The 14,061-nt window shown below is 36.7% G+C and overlaps 1 non-coding gene across 1 annotated transcript; it reads right to left on the bottom strand.

Annotated features, from left to right (window-relative positions):
* Positions 1-13,394: 13,394 nt before the first annotated feature.
* Positions 13,395-13,498, bottom strand: LOC112704732 (small nucleolar RNA R71). Its single transcript, XR_003155341.1, has one exon. It is a non-coding gene; the product is annotated as a small nucleolar RNA R71 (small nucleolar RNA).
* Between the last annotated feature and the right edge of the window lie 563 nt (positions 13,499-14,061).

Below are 14,061 nucleotides of genomic sequence, written 5' to 3' on the forward strand. Positions count from 1 at the left end.
GGCCATATGGGTATGTGAGCTTAATTCAAAAGATGGCCTCAATCACATATATGCATGCAAACATCCAACAATGGAAATATAGAATCAAACAAGACAAAGATCACAATCTTAGAGAGAACAACACATACCGAAACAAAATATATTGGTTGATAAGATGTAACCAATCAATTAGGCTCAAATCTCACTAGGCTTGTGTGTTTTAGCTCGAAAACCATGTTCCAAAATAAATTCTTCAAGCAAGTTCATCAAAACTTTTTATTCAAATTAGTGAAATGCCCTAAAATAGTTTCTTGAAAGGGAAATCATCATTCTAACTAAGTAGTCCTATCAAGAAAAAGGTAATTGAATATTTACAAATTCTAACTATCATGCAATTTATCATGCAATGCAACAACTAACTACTCAAAGAAAATTGAGAATTGGTGTTAGAAAAAGAAGTAGTTACCAACGGAAGTCGGTCTCGACCTCCCCACACTTAAAGATTGCACCGTCCTCGGTGCATACAAAGACGAGCAAAGTGGACGGACTGTTACAACTGATGAGTTTTTTCAAAAGGTTGTGCAAAAGGACTTGTTGTTTGCCCCATTTAGAAACTTTTCCTTTCCCTTCTTGGTGGCCAGCCTGAAAGGAGATAAAAAGAAAGAAGATTAAGCATACAACAAAAATATCAAAGCAAATAGAACATAGGCGGGGGCTAATACCAACTAAGAGTAGGATTCTCAACTACATGGTAGCTACAACATGTAAGTGAGAAAGTAATATAAGCTAAGGCATATCGACTAACACTTGATGCAAGAGTAAAATCAAAGTATAAGTGAATGGCAGGAAGAGCGTTTGGAATCATCAAGTTCAAATAGGAAAAAGTGGTTTATGAGAGACAATATAAGTTCATATCAATGCACAAAGAATACACGTGTCACAAAAGATAAGCATTGACCTATAAATATCATCACCTAACAATATAAAACAAGTCACGAAGCACCAAAATAATGCAAGAAAGAGTCAATAGTTGAGTAAGAAAAGTCAACACTGATGAGCGAAAATTATCTATCAGTAAAGAATTTCTCAATGAAATCTCGTTGCAAGTATAGTTCTAAACCAACAAACAATTCTCAATCAAAAGTTTGTTTTTCACAAGTACAAACCCCAATAAAAATAAACCGAAGTATTTAAACCTCGGGTCATCTCTCAAGGAATTGCAGGGTAGTGTTCTTGTTATTGGCTAGAGATTGTATATTTTTGGGATTTTGAAATAAGGAACATGAAATTTAAATGGCAAAAGAAATAAAATAACAACTAAGAAAGCTCTTGGCAATGTATGAGAACTAGAAGTCATATCCTCATTATCATCATCAATTGTGATGAGAATTGTCCATTGCTCCACTTAGTTAACCTCTAACTATAAAAGAAAATCAGGTGGAGATAATCAACTTGAGACCACAAGTCATAGTCTAATCACAATGAAAGACTAGCTTTAGTAGCCTTCAAGTCAACTAGCAACTTCCAATCATCAATCAACAAGAGAGTTTGATAACTCAAGTGTCACTAATTACTCAACTCAAGCCAAGAGAAGGAAAATCTACTCTAACATTCTTTCAAGCATTTCGTCAAACACTTGGAAGGCACAAAAAGAAAGTAAACAAGATTGCAAGAAATATAAATCTACAGCTACTAATTGCAAAGAATTAACAACAACAACTCAAATCAACAATAAAGGAAATCAAACATAAATTGAATTAAAAGAAAAATATAGAAGGAACAAGAGTACATCAACAACAAAGTAAACAATTACAAGAGGTAAAATATTAAACTAGAGAAGCAAAGGTAGAAGAACAAGAAATTAGAGAGGAAAAGTAAATCAAAGCATGAATTAAACCTAGATCTAAGAAATCCTAATCTACATCTAACCTAATTCTAGAGAGAAGAGAGAGCTTCTCTCTTTAGAAACTAACTAAAACATGATCAAAACTAAACAATGTGCTAATGTGTTAATGTGTTGATCCCCCTTTGAATTCTGCATGAAATAGGCTCAGAAATGAGTTGGATCTGGGCCTGGGAAGCCCAGAAATTGCCCCTAGTGGATTCACTTTAAGTGGGTCACGTGTGAGCACCGACACATACGCATGGGTCACGTGTACGCGTCACCATGCGACTTCACTTTCTACGCGTGTGCGTCTGCTGCGCATGCGCGTCGATCTCAGCGTCCCAAATCCTTATTTCTTCATTGATTCTCCACTATGCATGCTTTTCTCTTCACTTCTTTCATTCAATACTTGCCTCGTGAACCTGAGATCACTCAACAAATACATCAAGACATCGAATGGAATTAAGGTGATTCAGAATTACCAATTTAAGGGCCTAAAATGCCCGTTTTCACACTTAAGCACAAATAAAGGAGAATAATAAAAACCATGCTATTTCATTGGATAAATGTGAGAAAAGGTGATAAAATCCCCTAAAATTGACACAAGATAAACCCTAAAAATGGGGTTTATCAACTCCCCACACTTAAACCAAGCATGTCCTCATGCTAGAATCAAGAAAGAAAAGAAGGGTATCAACATTTATTCCATGCAAACTAATTAAATGCAACCTATTTGCATGTAATCTATCTAAATGAATGCAACTATGATGAGCGGATAATTTATACGCTTTTTGGCATTGTTTTTAGGTTGTTTTTAGTATGATCTAGTTACTTTTAGGGATGTTTTCATTAGTTTTTATGCTAAATTCACATTTCTGGACTTTACTATGAGTTTGTGTGTTTTTCTATGATTTTAGGTATTTTCTGGCTGAAATTGAGGGACCTGAGCAAAACTCTGATAGGAGGCTGACAAAGGACTGCTGATGCTGTTGGAATCTGACCTCCCTGCACTCAAAATAAATTTTCTGGAGCTACAGAACTCCAAATGGCGCGCTCTCAACAGCGTTGAAAAGTAGACATCCAGAGCTTTCCAGCAATATATAATAGTCTATACTTTATTCGTAATTAGATGACGTAAACTGGCGATCAACGCCAGTTCCATGCTACATTCTGGAGTCAAACGCCAGAAACACGTCACGAACCAGAGTTGAACGCCCAAAACACGTTACAACTTGGCGTTCAACTCCAAGAGAAGCCTCAGCTCGTGGATAGATCAAGCTCAGCCCAAGCACACACCAAGTGGGCCCCGAAAGTGAATTTATGCATCAATTACTTACTTTTGTAAACCCTAGTAGCTAGTTTAGTATAAATAGAACTTTTTACTAGTTTATTAGTTGTGTTTGACTATCTAGTCTTTTGACCACGTTTGGGGGCTGGCCATTCAGCCATGCCTGGACCTTCATCACTTATGTATTTTCAACGGTGGAGTTTCTATACACCATAGATTAACGGTGTGGAGCTCTGCTGTACCTCGAGTTTTAATGCAATTACTACTATTTTCTATTCAATTCGACTTATTCTTATTCTAAGATACTCGTTGCACTTCAACATGATGAATGTGATGATCCATGACACTCATCATCATTCTCACCTATGAACGCGTGACTGACAACCACTTCCGTTCTACCTTAGACCGGGCGCATACCTCTTGGATTCCTTAATTAGAATCTTCGTGGTATAAGCTAGAATTGATGGTGGCATTCATGGGAATCCGGAAAGTCTAACCTTGTCTGTGGTATTCCGAGTAGGATTCCGGAATTTAATGACTGTGACGAGCTTCAAACTCGCGATTGCTGGGCGTGATGACAAATGCAAAAGAATCAAGGGATTCTATTCCAACATGATCGAGAACCGACAGATGATTAGCCATGCTGTGACAGAGCATTTGGACCATTTTCACTGAGAGGATAGGATGTAGCCATTGACAGCGGTGATGCCCTACATACAGCTTGCCATAGAAAGGAGTGACAAAGATTGGATAAAAGCAGTAGGAAAGCAGAGATTCGGAAGGAACACAGCACCTCCATACACTTATCTGAAATTTCCATCATTGAATTACATGAGTAACTCTATCTTTATTTTCTGTTTAAATTTATTATTATTATTCAAAAATCCAATAATCTCTTAATATAGTTGAATCCGCCTGACTGGGATTTACAAGATGACCATAGCTTGCTTCATACCAACAATCTCTGTGGGATCGACCCTTACTCACGTAAGGTATTACTTGGACGACTCAGTACACTTGCTGGTTAGTTGTGCGGAGTTGTGACAAAGTGTGATTTATGTTTGAGAGCACCAAGTCTTTGGAGCCATTATTGATGATCACAATTTCGTCCACCAAAGTACTTAGTCAAAATAAATCAATTCCCAAGGAAACATATATAAGGATAGGGGCTAAAGCAATGGCAATAACACCAAATCAAACCACAAATTGAATTGAGTTATTAAAGATTTTTACAAACATGCAAGAAAAGTGATGATTCTAGGTGGAAACATGTAATTGAGCAATTGAACCCTCACCGGATCTGTATCCGCTCTAATCACTCAAGTGTATAGGGTTAATTCACTCAATTCTCCTCTAATCATGCTTTCCAAGATTTGTTTTTCTTCTAACAATAAACAATTATTTCATGCATGCATACAAATATCATGAGGACTTTCCCATAGGTTGTAATGGGGCTAGGGTCAAGGTAGGATTGTATATGGTCAAGTGAGCTTGAAATTTGAATCTTCGATTAACCTAAGCTTCCCACCTAACCTATGACAACCTATACAATTTCAAAGCTAACCTAACTACCCATCCTTCACTTTTTTCACACACTCAGGCATTCTCTTTTCAATCACTATACATATGCATTGATTATTATTGCATTTCACTTTGGGGCATTTTGTCCCCTTTTTATTTCTTTTCTTTTTTTTCTTTTCTTTCTATTTTTTTCTTTTTTATTCATATACATATTTTTTTCTTTTTCTTTGTTTTTCTCATTTTTTTTGAAGTAATTATATACAAAGGTATCAATGCATATGGTTTAAACCTTTAATTAACACATGAGTATGCACCCGATTCCCAATATTTTCAACAAAATACAAAAATACCATTTTACCTCAACCAATGTCCCAAGTTTTCCCACACTTGAATGATACACACACTTACTAGCCTAAGCTAATCAAAGATCCAAATTATGGACATTTATTATTTTTATCTTTGAGGCTTGTAATGTGCTAAATTAAAGAACAAGTGGGTTAATCGTAGCTCAAAGCTGGCCAACAATGGAAGATAAAGGGTAGGCTATTTGGGTAAGTGAGCTGATGAAACAATGGCCTCAATCATATAAGTGCATGTCTACACAAAATAATAGACATAAAGAATCAAACAAATCAAAGATTACAATCATAGGAAGAGAATAATGTACACAAGAAGGAAAATAAGTGGTTATATAATGTAACCACGCAATTAGGCTCAAAACTCACAAGCTTGTGTTCTTAGCTCAAAACATATTCCACAATATATAGTTCAAGCAAGTTCGATGAAAAGTTTCTACTCAAATCAATTTAGGTGCCCTATAGATAAATCCTTGAAAAATTTCATTATTTTGACTAAGCTTATTATACATGTATGCGAAATAGGAAAATGCAACTAAGGATCCTAAAAGACCTAAAAGAATGAAATGCAAAAAAGTGTTGGGATTAGAAACTTATCACCTAAAAATACCGACTGGTCGGACGACCTCCCCACACTTAAAAGTTTGCACTGTCCTCGGTGCATTCAAAGATGAGCAAAAGGGTACGGTGACTCTCCGAGTTACTACCTTTAGCTGGTAGGTCAATCGATTGCTGCGTGTTCTTTCTCCCGCTTCCATTTTTGCTTAAGATGACTCATCTTGAAATTAGAAGGCAGGATAGTAAGAAAAGTAAATGTAAAAGCAAGGAAGCATAAATTGTTGGAATGAGGTAAAAACCACTAGAATGGAGTGAGTGAATTTGTGTGACATTAATGAAACAAGTGTGGGAGTCCTAAGATGCATGCGGTCTAGAATACACACTTGCATAAAAAGCTATGTCACCAAAGAAGCATGCACTTCACTCATCCTAGGGTGCTTGAGATGCTCTAAACTCGTAGGTGTAGACAACCAACTAAGCAATAAAGAAGCATGAAAGCATTCAAGCAAATATATAACATATGGATGCATATGATCAAGAAACACAATGCATTGAGTTAAATGCATAACATTCATCAAGAAATTGCCTAATCAAAGTAAGGAGTTCAAATCACATGGTGGCCAAATCATGCAATTTAAAAAGATGTAAGAGCTTGAGGGCAATTTTCATACACTTGGTATTCAAAAATGTTCAACGAAGAAACTTAAGACCAAGTAGCAAATATATCTTCAATAAAGGATTCCAACAATGAATATTAACAACAATGATGTTAAAGTAACATCTAATTTAGTACTAAGCAGCAATTAACAGTAAACAAGACTTATAATCCAACACTTACAATGAAAAAGAAAAAATTAAATGAAAATCTAAACCAACTAAACAACTAATTAACTAAAAGAAATGGTTTTGGATGGTGTTTGGTAGTGTTGGATGATGATTGAAGGATGCAAAGAAAAGAAAAGAAGGAAAAAGAAGGAAAGGAATGGAAAAAAGAGAAGAAAAGAAGAGTGGTGAAACAGGGCAATCCACGTGTATGCATGGTGTGACGCATAACCGTGGATAGGAAAAATGGTGTCAACGCGTAAGCTTGAGTCACGCGTACGCGTGGTGGGTTATTAAGAGCGGTGACGCGTATGCGTAGGGTGACGCATACGCGTGGGTTGGTTTTGTGCTAGAGGCACAATTCCAGCCCACAACTTGCACAACTCTCAAGTTTTTGGCTGGGAGGTGGAAATTTTGGATCCACGCGTACGCGTGGCTAACGCGTGCGTGTGGATGGTCAAAAAGCTTGCAGTCACGCGTACGCGTGGGTTGGTGCTCTGTTTTTCAAAATTTTTCCAAGTTCTTGCACCAAATTAAACCAAGCATTCCAATCCCTCAAACAGCTACCAAAACACCATAAAACCTTATTTAACATACTAGACTACCAACTAAACTCAACAAACCAATCAAAATATGAAATTAAGCTAATTTTACCAATATTTACAAAAGAGAAAAATGAAAAGATGTTACCATGGTGGGGTGTCTCCCACCTAGCACTTTTATTTATTGTCCTTAAGTTGGACTTATGGGGAACTCCTCATCAAGGTGGCTTGTGCTTGAATCCATCCTTGAACATCCTCAAATGCTTGGACTTCCAATAAGCTCCATTCTTCAAAATCAATAGCTCCAAGCTTTGATGGAGTTCGTCACAAGTTAAGGGCTCCCAAAGTTGATCCTTATGTATTCCCGGATCCCAAATCTTATTTCTACACCCGTCTTCTAGTTGATCATCCTTAATCCATCCGGGTGGCAAGCAAGAGAGATTCTCAATGTAGTACCAAACTCCCCTTCTAGACCCATTCAATTGAGCACTAGCCAACCATTGAGGTATCAACCATAATGAACCTTGATGTGCAACGCCAACCACTAAATAACTTTCTCTTACGCTTCATCCCACAAAGCACCCTAAGTTGACCATCCGTTTCAAGCAAGCCATACTCAAGTGGGATAATAAAGTTAATAGAGATGAGTTTTACCCACTCAAGTGAAGGAGTAGACGGCAACCTAGGCAAAAAGCTTCCAAGGATCTTGACAAAGCGTATTCAACTCCCGTCTTTCTTTTTCTAAGGACTTCCACCTCCTCACAAGATTTCTCAACTTCAATCCTTTGCTCACCAATTTTATCTAACTCTTTTCCCTTACTCAAATCATACTTGGAAGGATGAGAGAAATCTACCTCCGTATTGCTTTCAAATTCACCGGAAGAAGGTCCTTCAAGTTCAAAGGATTCTCCACCATTAGGAGATGATGCTTGATCTTCATTGCCATGTGAACTCGATTCTTGCTCTATCCCATCCAATTCTTCATATGGGATATGCCTTGGAGGTTGTGCACATTCCTCTTTGACATCAAATTCAATCTTCGTGGGGGGACTTTCTTCAATTCTAGGTTCCCATGGAGGTTCCGCATCTCCTAAGTCTTCAAGCACTACTTCTTCCTCTACTTCAACAATCATAGCTTCCTCCAATTATTCTAACACAAAGCAATATTTCTCATTTTTCACCGGAGTTTCCAATCTCTCCTTCATGCTATGCTCTTCATTTGACTCTCCACATGTAGCCCTGGGAGTACCTTGAGTGTTCAAGCATTGGGAGGCTAAATGATTTACTACCTCAACCAAGGTGGCCGTGAATCCTAGTACCTCCCTTTGCATCTCTTCTTACCCTTGACGTAGCAAAGTGAGATAATCATCCATTGGAGCTTGGGATGGATAGAAGGGTTCATTATTTTGGAGAAAGGATTCATGATAGGAAGGTGATTCTTCTTGATAGGGGGTGGCGGTTCAACACTCTCCATTTTTTTCACTTGTTGCACAACACACTCCATGGTTGCTCCTCCACAATCATCCTTGAACACATTTTGCTTGTGGCATGAATCCCATAAATCTATCTTTTGACGGATGGTTGCTTGAAGCTGGTCTATTGTTTCCTTGAGGTGATCCCTTGACTCTCGTTCAAATTGCTAACATAAGTAAGATCATAGTGCCCTTGGATTGATGGACATGGATATTCTTCCATGGAGGGTTGTGGTAGAGAGTAAAATTTATCTTGTGGGTGAAAACTAGCATACATTGGAGGTGGTTCATCTTGGTAATAGTATGGTGAAGGTGGTTCTTGGAGGTATTGAGGTTGGAATGGTGGCGGTTCTATGTGTGGCTCATAAGGTGGTTGGTATGGTGGATATGGATTAGGGTCATATGGAGGTGTTTTGTGAAAAGGGGCTTGTGAGTATGGTTGAGGGCTATGTTGAGGATATGGCTCATAGGTATATGGTGGTGATTCTTGATAGTCACAAGGAGATTCACCATAACCATTGGATTGATATGCATCATGGAATGGCTCTTGTTCATAGTTCATTCGTGGAGGTTGTTGCCAAGAGGATTGATCATGTACATATGGCTCCTTCCACCCTTGTGTGTCCCATCCTTGATACACGTCTTCATTTATGCTTCCATTTCCTACAACATAGTTAGAACCAAACTCATAGCCAAAGTGAGAATTCATGGTGAAAAGAGAAAATAAGAAACACAAGCTAACAACAAATAATGAAACAAAGTTCTAAAACTAGCAAAAACTAACAAGCAATCCAAAAATCAAGCTATTCACAATATTCACATATGTATAATAACCAATAACAAGGCACACAATTGCAATTCTCCAGCAACGGTGCCATTTTGATGAGCAAAAATTGTCTATCGGTAAAGAATTTCTCAATGAAATCTCGTTACAAGTATAGTTCTAAACCAACAAACAATTCCTCAATTAAAATTTTGTTTGTCACAAGTACAAACCCCAATAAAAATAAACCAAAATATTTAAACCTCGGGTCATCTCTCAAGGAATTGCAGGATAGTGTTCTTGTTATTGGCTAGGGATTGTATATTTTTGGGGTTTTGAAATAAGGAGCAAGAAATGTAAATGGCAAAAGAAATAAAATAACAACTAAGAAAGTGATGAGCGGATAATTTATACGCTTTTTGGCATTGTTTTTACATAGTTTTTAATATATTTTAGTTACTTTTTAGTATATCTTTATTAATTTTTATGCAAAAATCACATTTCTGGACTTTACTATGAGTTTGTGTGTTTTTCTGTGATTTCAGGTATTTTCTGGCTGAAATTGAGGGACCTGAGCAAAAATCTGATTCAAAGGCTGAGAAAGGATCGAAGATGCTGTTGGATTCTGACCTCCCTTCACTCGAAGTAGTTTTTCTGGAGCTGCAGAAGCCCAATTGACACGCTCTCAATTGCGTTGGAAAGTAGACATCTTGGGTTTTCCAGAAATACATAATAGTCTATACTTTTCCTGAGATTTGATGGCCCAAACTGGCATCCAAACGCCCACTAGAGACCATTTTCTGGCGTAAAACGCCAGAACTGGCACCAAACCTGGAGTTAAACGCCCAAATTGGCACCAAAACTGGCGTTTAAACTCCAAGAAGAGCCTATGCACGTGAAAGCTTTAATGCTCAGCCCAAACACACACTAAGTGGGCCCTGAAAGTGGATTTTTGCACTATCTACTTATTTCTGTAAACCCTAGTAACTAGTTTAGTATAAATAGGACTTTTTACTATTGTATTTACATCTTTAGATCATTTTTGAGACTATCTTTGGATTACTTTTGATCTCTTGATCACGTTTTGGGGGCTGGCCATTCGGCCATGCCTGGACCTTCATCACTTATGTATTTTCAATGGTAGAGTTTCTACACCTCAAAGATTAAGGTGTGTAGCTCTGCTGTTTCTCATGAATTAATGCAATGTACTATTGTTTCTCTATTCAATTCACGCTTATTCTTGTTCTAAGATATTCACTCGTACTTCAACCTGATGGATGTGATGATCCGTGACACTCATCATCATCCTCCCTTATGAATGCGTGCCTGACAACCACCTCCGTTCTATCTGCAAGAGCTTGAGTGTGTATCTCTTGGCCTCCTGGTTCATGACGCATGGTGGCCTCTCCTGGCAACAGAGCCTTCCATTCCATGAGATCAGAGTCTTTGTGGTATAAGCTAGAATTAATTGGCAGCATTCTTGAGATCCGGAAAGTCTAAACTTTGTCTGTGGTATTCCGAGTGGGATCTGGGATGGGATGACTGTGACAAGCTTCAAACTCCTGACTGTTGGGTGCAGTGACAGTGTGCAAAAGGATCAATGAATCTTATTCCGACACGATCAAGAACCGACAGCTGATTAGCCATGCGGGAAACCGTAGAGGACATATTTTCACTGAGAGGACGGATGGTAGCCATTGACAACGGTGATCCACCAACATACAACTTGCCATGGAAGGGAGTATGCATGATTGGATAAGGACAATAGGAAAGCAGATGCTCAGAGGGAACAAAGCATCTCCGTACGCTTATCTGAAATTCCCACCAATGAATTACATAAGTATCTCTATCTTATTTTATGTTTTATTTCTCTTTTTATTATCAAAACCTCATAACCATTTGAATTCGCCTGACTGATGTTTACAAGAAGACCATAGCTTGCTTCAAGCCGACAATCTCCGTGGGATCGACCCTTACTCACGTAAGGTATTACTTGGATGACCCAGTGTTGGTCAGTTGCGCGGAGTTGTGAGAAAAGTGTGAACTCACAATTTCGTGTACCAAGTTTTTGGCGCCGTTGCCGGGGATTGTTCGAGTTTGGACAACTGACGGTTCATCTTGTTGCTCAGATTAGGTAATTTTCTTCTTGTTTCAACCTTTATTTTATTTTCAAAAAGTTTTCAAAAATCTTTCAAAAAAATTTTCTCTTCTTTTTTTTTCCAAAAAAAAAAAATCGAAAAATTACAAAAAATTAATAAAATCATAAAAACAAAAATAATTTTGTGTTTCTTGATTGAGTCTGGTGTCAAATTTTAAGTTTGGTGTCAATTGCATATTTTTAATTTTCGTTAAAAAAATTTTGAAAACTCATGCATGGTGTTCTTCATGATCTTCAAGTTATTCTTGATGATTGTCTTTGTTTAATCTTGTGATTTTCTTGTTTTGTGTCTTTTCTTATTTTTCATATGCATTTTCAAATTTTTAAAGTCAAAAGTTTAAAATTTTCTAAGTTTGGTGTCTTGCATGTGCTTCTTTTCTTAAAAATTTTTCAAAAATACGTTCTTGATGTTCATCATGATCTTCAAAGTGTTCTTGGCATTCATCTTGACGTTCAAAGTGTTCTTGCATGCATTATGTGTTTTGATCTTAAATTTTCATGTTTTGAGTCATTTTTGTGTTTTTCTCTCTCCTCATTAAAAATTCTTAAATAAAAAATATCTTTCCCCTATTTCTCTCATAAATTTTGAAATTTTGGATTGACTCAGTCAAAATTTTTTTAAAATTTAGTTGTTTCTTATGAGTCAAGTCAAAATTTCAATTTAAAAATTCTATCTTTTCAAATCTTTTTCAAAAATCAAATCTTTTTCATTTTTCTTGTTAATATTTTCGAAAATTTTAAAAATTGATTTTCAAAATCTTTTTCTTATTTTTATTTCATATTTTCGAAAACCTTGCTAACAATTAAGGATTTAGTTCAAAAAATTTCAAGTTTGTTACTTTCTTGTGAAGAAAGATTCAATCTTTAAATTCTAGAATCATATCTTTTAGTTTCTTGTTAGTCAAGTCATCAACCTCAATTTTCAAAATCAAATCTTTTTAAATTTCTTTTTCAAATCTTTTTCAAAATAGATTTCAATTTTTTTTTTGTCAAAATTCAATTTCAAAATCTTTTCTAACTTCCTATCTTTTCAAAATTGATTTTCAAATCTTTTTCAATTAACTACTTGACTTTTTGTTTGATTTTAAAAATTTACTATTTCTTATCTTTTTCAAAACTACCTGACTACCTTTCTCTCTCCAATTTTCGAAAACCACTAACAACTTTTTCAAAAATATTTTTTTATTAACTAATTATTTTAAACTCTAATTTTATTTTATTTCTTCTAATATTTTCGAATCCTAACTAATATTTAAAATAAAAACAAAAATATTTTTCCTTTTTTTTATTCAATATTCGAATTTCCTCTCTCTCATCTCTTTCTATTTATTTATTTATTTACTAACACTTTTCTCCTTCTTAAAATTCGAACCCTATCTCCCTCTATGTGTTCGAACTCTCTTTATTTTCTCTCTACCTCATTCTTCTCTTCTTCTCTTCTTCTACTCACACAAAGGAATCTCTATACTGTGACATAGAGGATTGCTCTTATTTTCTGTTCTCTTCTTTTTCACATGAGCAGGAACAAGGATAAGGATATTCTTGTTGAAGCCGATCCTGAACCTGAAAGGACTCTAAAGAGGAAGCTAAGAGAAGCTAAAGCACAACTTTCTAGAGAGGACCTGACAGAAATTTTCAAAAAAGAAGAAGACATAGCAGCCGAAAATAATAACAACAATGCAAGGAAGATGCTTAGTGACTATGCTGCACCAACTTCCAACTTCTATGGAAGAAGCATCTCAATTCCTGCCATTAGAGCAAACAACTTTGAGCTTAAGCCTCAATTAGTTTCTCTAATGCAGCAGAACTGCAAGTTTCATGGACTTTCATCAGAAGATCCTCATCAGTTCTTATCTGAATTCTTGCAGATCTGTGATACTGTTAAGACCAATGGGGTTGATCCCGAGGTCTACAGACTTATGCTTTTTCCTTTTGCTGTAAGAGCAAAGCTAGGACATGGTTGGACTCACAACCTAGAGAAAGCCTGAACTCTTGGGATAAGCTGGTCAATGCTTTCTTGACCAAATTCTTTTCACCTCAAAAGATGAGTAAGCTCAGAGTGGATGTCCAAACCTTCAGACAAAAGGATGGTGAATCCCTCTATGAAGCTTGGGAAAGATACAAGCAATTAACCAAAAGGTGTCCTTCTGACATATTTCTAGAATGGAGCATCATATGTATACTCTATGATGGTCTGTCTGAGTTATCCAAGATGTCATTGGACCACTCTGTTGGTGGATCTCTTCATCTGAAAATGCCTGCAGAAGTCCAGGAACTCATTGACATGGTTGCAAATAACCAATTTATGTACATTTCTGAAAGAAACCCTGTGAATAATGGGATGACTCAGAAGAAAGGAGTTCTTGAGATTGATACTCTGAATGCCATATTGGCTCAGAACAAAATATTGACTCAGCAAGTCAATATGATTTCTCAGAATCTGACTGGATTGCAAGCTGCATCTGGCAGTGCTAAAGACACCTCCTCTGAAGGAGAAACCTATAACCCTGAGAATCCTGCAATGAAAGAGGTGAATTACATGGGAGAATCTCTCATAAGGAACCAAAGGAATCTGAGGCTCATCTAGAGACCATAGAGATTCCACTGAACTTCCTATTACCATTCATAAGCTCTTATGAGCATTCTTCCTCTGAAGAAGATGAAGTTGTTATTGAAGAGAAAGTTGCTCAGTATCTAGGAGCAATCATGAAGCTGAA

This window comes from Arachis hypogaea, chromosome 7 (genome assembly GCF_003086295.3).
Source record: "Arachis hypogaea cultivar Tifrunner chromosome 7, arahy.Tifrunner.gnm2.J5K5, whole genome shotgun sequence".
In the NCBI taxonomy this organism is placed as follows: domain Eukaryota; kingdom Viridiplantae; phylum Streptophyta; class Magnoliopsida; order Fabales; family Fabaceae; genus Arachis; species Arachis hypogaea.